Here is a 6,943-nt window from a genome sequence, read left to right as displayed (position 1 = left end):
CACAAAAAACAAACAAAAAAACTACTAAATCCAACGTTTTCAACACCGCATAGTGTCCTCATCAGGAATACTTATAGGCTAGCCTACATCTAAAAGAAATAAATAAATGAATTTGGAAATTTTACATTAAAGCTGTAGCCTACAAGCGACACCTCTCAACAGCACCATCCACAATCACAAATTGGCGAGAGACAAATCACATGATATGCACAACACAAAACACTAAATAATAGTTTTATTGCAGCTTGATACTATTATTGCTCACAGATGTCCAATTCTGCAGTAAAATGTTGTAACTTATGGTGTGCAATACGCCTAAGCAAACATCACGCATTTTACCCAAGACAAAGGGGGCCCGGAGTGATAGGGGCAGTGGCTCCGAGAGGGGGGGAAGTCGGGCCAGTTTTCCCCCTAGCAAAACATTGTAAAGGAAAAACGAGTAGTTTTTTGTTTTTGCATTTTTGAGGGGGGCCCATTTTTAGTACTGAAGTAAAAATGTACCAACCAAATAACCAACAAATTCTTAAATGAAGTGCGTAGTTTCAAGTATTTCTCAAGCATTGTAAATGTCACTCTCGATGCTTCTCATCAAGAACAAATCATTTTCGTGTTAAGGTAGGCGATATTGAACTGCTTCAAGACGTAAAATCTGAAGCTGAAATGATTTGTGTATCACTGAACGGTTTCGATTGTATTGATAGTTTCAACTTGAAAACTGGTGCTGTTTTAGCTAAGCGGAATCTTCTGTTTTCGTGTGGTCAGGTAGCCTTTTGTTGGTCATGCTTCTCATGATGTGATTTTGGAAGGTAGTGAATTTTTTCTTTATATTTTGAGTTTTTTGTTTATGGATGTTGTTGCTTAAATCTAGTTGGAATTCATAATGTTGCCTACAGACAGCGTTGTTCAAACGTCTTATCATTTTTGGAGTAATTGATTATCTGTAAGCTTGTGGCATCTTTAAAGTTATAGCCCAGTCAGAGGAAAAATTCTGAAAAATCTAAAGAAAGCTGTCCTATCATCTTGCAAAGAAAATTGACTTCGAGAGGGTAATCAAAGGCGTGGTGCAGTCAAACCCAATGCTTTACATTATAGGCCTACCCTTTTGCGATTGAAGCTCTAAAGAAGTCTCTTAAATGCATCAAGTTGAAACCAACAAGAGCTTGATCGGAAGCTGAGTCAATGCTAAAGTAGCCTACAACTAGCAGTTTTAAATTTGTGACTGGTTTGCATTAGCCTATGTGGATTACGGTCCTAAACAAGATTCACTGATGAAATTAATAAAATTAATAAAGGAAGGTGTAATCTAAGTAAGAGCTGAAAAGAGTAGTCTACTGCTCGCAAGCTGAAGTTGCAGTGGCGATTATAAATTTAAAAGAAAATGATTTTCTTTTCCTGAGGACAGAACGCTTTTATAAGTCCACTTAACTAGCTGAATCATTCGAAGGAAATGTATTCTACCGTACATTGCAAAGGATTCGATAGTTGTTGGAATTGACAAATGTATCAACAAACTCAAACATATCGTCGATGAGTTTGCAGTGCCATGAAAATTTCATCGTATGTCTATTGTGCAGTTGCGGGCATGTGGGACAAATTTAAACCATTTGTAGGCTACAACAATGACATTTTTCAAGACATTTTGGATGAGTTGGTACTTTTGACAGAAAGCCACACAGCAAACTTCAACCGCAAACCAGAACGAACTACCTCATAATCTCTACACAAGGAATCATTGATTGCAACTTTCGAAAGGTTTTTCCAAATAGTTTTGTTATGATTTTTTTTTTGTGTTCCGGTAGCTACCTCCAACGGTTGCGCTTTGAGAACGTGGTTTTAGCAATTACTGAAATTTGTAAAGAATTGTTTGGGCACCAGTAGGCCTATGACTCAAAACCGATTGAAAAGCCTAACTATAGCTACATGTTGTGCATCAATTCAAACGTCGCAAAATTTTATCATTTGATGCTGTGATCCGCAACTTTGCATTGCCAAAAATTCAGAAAGGGTTAAATTAAATCAGGGATGTCCAAAGTCCGGCCCGCGGGCGGCGGGCCAACTCCGTCCACGAGGCGTTTTTGTATGGCCGCGCCTGTTGTTGTACAATGTTTTATTTTTGGCCTGCAGACACATAAAAATCATATAAATTCAACTTGCAGTTTTCAGAAAAATTATTGTGGCTGTTGGCCCGCGAACACTTATTATCAAATCTGGCACGCGTGGGAAAAAGTTTGGACACTCCTGAATGAAATGCTTGGTTGAACTATTTTCGTTGCTGTGTGTAAGCCTATTGTGTGTTTACAAAGCTTTCTAGACAAAATAGTTTGCCTCAATGGCATTTTTGCTGCAAGTGTAATCCAGTGATTAATTATTATTGATGATTTTTACATTGAACGAAGTTCTTTTCATGCTGAGAAAAGTAGGCTAATTTAAGCTTAACACGAACATGCAACGCAAGATAGCCTACAAATTAGTTGTAACTTATATTTGCTAAAAAATATTATGGGCCCATTTTTCGTATTATTTCCCGACCAGTGCTGACTTCTCTCGGAGGCCCTGGATAGGGGGGCTCGGAATGACTCTTCGTACCCCTAGTGAAAATTTCTCTCAGAGGCCCTGTTCCCAGTCCGAGGATAAAGATTCAATCAATCAATCAGTCATCCCGTCATGGCTTCATCAACTGGCGCACCTCCAGTTGCTTTAAGTAGGCTATGCGGAGCCAACTGGTTCTTTCAACTAATTTAACTATTTTAAACTGTTAGGTTTGGTGGCCGTGCTTAATTTACTTTCATCTACGTAACCTTTAAATCTCCATCGCATGCACGTTTTAAACTTTTGTGGTTTTGCCACTTTTTCCTTTTGTTTCCACTATTTGTAACTTTATCATTGCTGTTGTTTTCCGACAAAGAAAAAATAAATTGAACTACCTGTTTTAGCATGATAGTTCCTACTGCGAGTTCGCTTTGATAATAACGAATTGGGCTAGCTTTCGGAACACAGTTCCCTAGTCATGTGCTATGACTGAGTCAGGTCGTTGTTTCTTGATAGATTGAGTTTCGCTTTTAGCAGCATGACCGTTGATTTCTTCGCAATGTAGATATTAACGACCTGTTTTAGCCGAATGCTGCGAGTTCTCTGTGGTGATATCGAATTGCACTAGCTTTCGAAACACCGTTCCTTAGTCATGTGCTGTGAAGAATGGTGATGAAGTCTGAGTCGTTGTTTTGTTTTATGCGGCTTTTTTGTTTGGCTTAAGGCTGCTGTCTGTTGAGTTTCTGTGTTGTTAGGCGTTATTGCTGTAAAGTTTTGTTGAAGCAGTTGATTAATAGATTAAGTGACGTAGTTCTTCCGTTTCGGTTGTTCATCTTTTGGACTCTGTCTGCTTATGAAAATGGCCGCAATTGTACCCCGTCGTTTTCTCTGGCAATGATTGTAAATTCAAAGTCGGCCTTTGGAAGTGTTTTCAATCGTCATTGTTTGGAATGATTTTCATCTTGGTTTTTGAATGTTTATCCTCGGACTCACAAACCCTTTGATAGATATTTCTGGTAGTTCCGCATAGCCTACTTGGACTGTAGGCCTATAGATTTGTTTGGACCACTCACGCAGGACCGGTTGGCAGTTACCGAGATTGACAGAGAGAAGTCTCTTATTGTTGTTGTCTGTGAGCTATTCCGTCCATTACTTTAGGTGCTGCTGAATTAGTGCAGTCGTGGGAGCTTAAAAAGTGGTGTTTGTGGGAAAATTTTTTTATCAAGCTGATACTTTTCTCAGACCTTCCCCATATTATGCAGATGGCTCAGAAAAAATTCCCCATCAATCGGATGATGGGAACCCACTTTTTGGACCCATTTTCCAAATGACGTCACAATCCCTCTATGAAAATTTTAAGTTTTTCAAAATAGGACATATTATACATCATTTTTTAGCTTTTTTCAAGGGGAACAACTTTTCTATTAAGAAGAACCCTGAAAATGTACAGAAAAAGAGTTATTACCGATTTAGCAAAAGGATAAATCTGTCAATTTCAGGCAAATTTGAAATTATTCGTCACTGTTGGACTTATTCTTCTATATTCTATAACAAAAATTAAACAAAGTAAGCAAAATGTAAATTGAAGCTATCATCAAAAACGACAAAGATGTTGCTTTCCTCCTCGTCTTGTCCCGTTTCATATCTTCATTGTACGAGAATTCTTTTTCTTCGGTACCAACATCCACGTTACGCAGAAGCGAAAAAAAATCTTCATTCTTAAGTTTTTCGTCTAGTCTCTGGAATATGTCGTTCATACAAATTATTACTTAGATACGAAAAAGATGTGAAACTATCTTTGTATTTCAAGCATGCTTAGGCTACTATACTATTACATTCCACACCATGACATTCACCACACGAAGAAACACATGCCATTCCATAATTGCGACAGGTGCAAGTTTTCGTTCCACATGGATTTTTCGTTGATTTCTTACATCTGCATCTAATTACTTTGGTCAATGCTTCTGGTGCTATAGGCATATCCGTTATTATTGGGACAAGTTCGTTGTTGCTATTGTTTCTCCATCCCCATTCACAAACATTGAATTTAAATTCTAAAGACGTAACCCATGGAAGCAGGCTGCTCTTTGGCTCGGTGGTAGCTTTTCGGTGCAATTATCCCTTCGCATGCCATATACATGTAATTGTCATGTCTAAAAGTAAACAAAGATAAATATTACATACAGGGTATCTAGAATTGGACAATATCTTGAAAGTGTAAACATTATTATATAATCCCTATGTAAAAATACATACCTGAGTTTAGTAAGCGTTGAATCTTCATTGCCACAATACCAGATCTTGAATGCAGTTATAGAGGCTTCTCCGACCTCGTTTTGGGAACTCCAGACATTGCTGATAATTGCAGAATTCTCTTTCAGCGTTTCTGATTTTCGCAAACTTTTTTTCCCTTTTTCAAATATCGATGACGTTGTGTCGCATCCTGACCATGCATGGAGGAAAAGAAGATCTTCTTTAATATCTTTAATACTTGGGTTGGCTTCTTTGATTCTCCAGGCTTTGTTGAAGCGCTCCTTGGTCGAAGTAAATATCATCATGAGTGTCAGTCTTCCAATGATGCAGTAACATAGTAACTACATCAGTATCATCAGCAATGACATTTACTGGACCTTTTCGAAGAAGAGCATAATTAAGGGATTTCGCTACAATGGAACCGTCAGCATCATCAGAGCATTTTGCCTCGCGTAGTTAACCGCCACGCGATGTGCCTTTCTCCTCTGCTTTGCAGTTTTATTCTTGTGCATTTCGTTTTTCAATATTCATTGCGTAGATCAGTTATTTTCAATGTAGATGTTATTGTAAAATCATCACAGCAGTTGTGAACTTCAACTTCGGATTGTCTCAGAAGGGTAGAAACAAACTTGATGAATTCAGCCTTGGTTTCGATGCAGCTGAGGTAGCGATCTTGAGTAAAAGGAAGTGAATTGCTCGGATCAATTTTCACAAACGTGCTCTGTGGAACGGAATTTCGGCGCAAGTGCTCGTGACTTTTAGTACTTTCGTCATGATAGACATCAAATACAACTACAGCATGGGTATAATGTTTTTGGATATATTTCACATACGAATTTCAAACTTCGGAAAACTTCATTCCTTTTTTCCAGCGAATTTTATGTAGTAGGCCTAATGCACCACCGTCGATATAATAGAAGTTGCTTGTTGATTTCCTCTAAGGCATGCGACGAAGAACCAGGCAAAAGAATTTTTCGAAGAGAGGGTTTGTCAGGCTTTCTCATCATGCCTTCCTTGAACATAGACATTGGCTCTGAAGTCAACTCGAATTCGAAAAATTGCTCAAGGCTTTCCTCGCTTTCAGCAACAGCAAACATCCTATTGAACATGACTTTCGAACCAATACCACTTGCACTACTTTTTGTTTTGTTTACTTCCATTAAGGATTCTAATGGTTTGAACAATTGATTGATGCGATAGTAATTGCTACCCCATCTAAACCTTTTTGGATATTTTGACCAATTTGCTCCGCTTGTTCACAATTGACGTCATCTTTTCCGGCGATAGACACTAGACCGTTTGAAGGAGAAGATAGGTTTACATCTGGTACTAAGAATGGGTTTTTCGTTGTTAACCAGGCCAGAAACTTTTACAATCTTCGTAATCCCTCTTTTTTCTTGAAGCACCCAACTCTTCATGCTGGTTAGCCTACTTCATAGAAACTGAGCCTTGTTTAGTTGCGTCATTGCTTCATGAATACTTGCCGAGTGACTCACACCAAAAACCCAAAGATGTCGAACACTTTCTGCATACTTTTCCTTCCGTCAATCCTCCACGCGACTTAATTGAGGGCATAAGAGCTTACTCGATCGCAAGATCTTTCCAAATTCCGGTGAAGCTTTTTGCTGTCCTCTTTACTGTGTGCTGCTCGGTTAGAAGTTGATCGTAGGCTTACAACCATAGATGAAAAGAGAATTCTGCAAATATCAGCAATATCTGGAGTCATGGTGTCGAATGTAATAGTATAGTAGCCTAAGTATGCTTCAAATACAAAGATAGTTTCACATCTTTTTCGTATCTAAGTATAATAAGTATGAACGAGTGAACGACATACTCCAGAGACTAGACGAAAAACTTAGGAATGAAGTTTTTTTTTTCACTTTTGCATAACGTCGATGTTGGTACCGAAAAGGAGTGCTCTTACAATGAAGATGAAACGGGACAAGACGAGGAGGAAAGCAACATCTTTGACGTTTTTGATGATGATGATAGCTTCAATTTTTGTTTCGCTTACTTTGTTTAATTCTTGTTAACGAACGTAGAAGAATAAGTCCAACAGTGACGAATAATTTCAAATTTGCCTGGAATTCATCCTTTTGCTTAATCGGTAATAACTCTTTTTCTGTACATTTTCAGGGTTCTTCTTAATAGAAAAAGT

Source organism: Aplidium turbinatum, chromosome 14 (genome assembly GCF_918807975.1).
Source record: "Aplidium turbinatum chromosome 14, kaAplTurb1.1, whole genome shotgun sequence".
Lineage (NCBI taxonomy): Eukaryota > Metazoa > Chordata > Ascidiacea > Aplousobranchia > Polyclinidae > Aplidium > Aplidium turbinatum.
Note: the sequence above shows the minus strand (reverse complement) of the source record.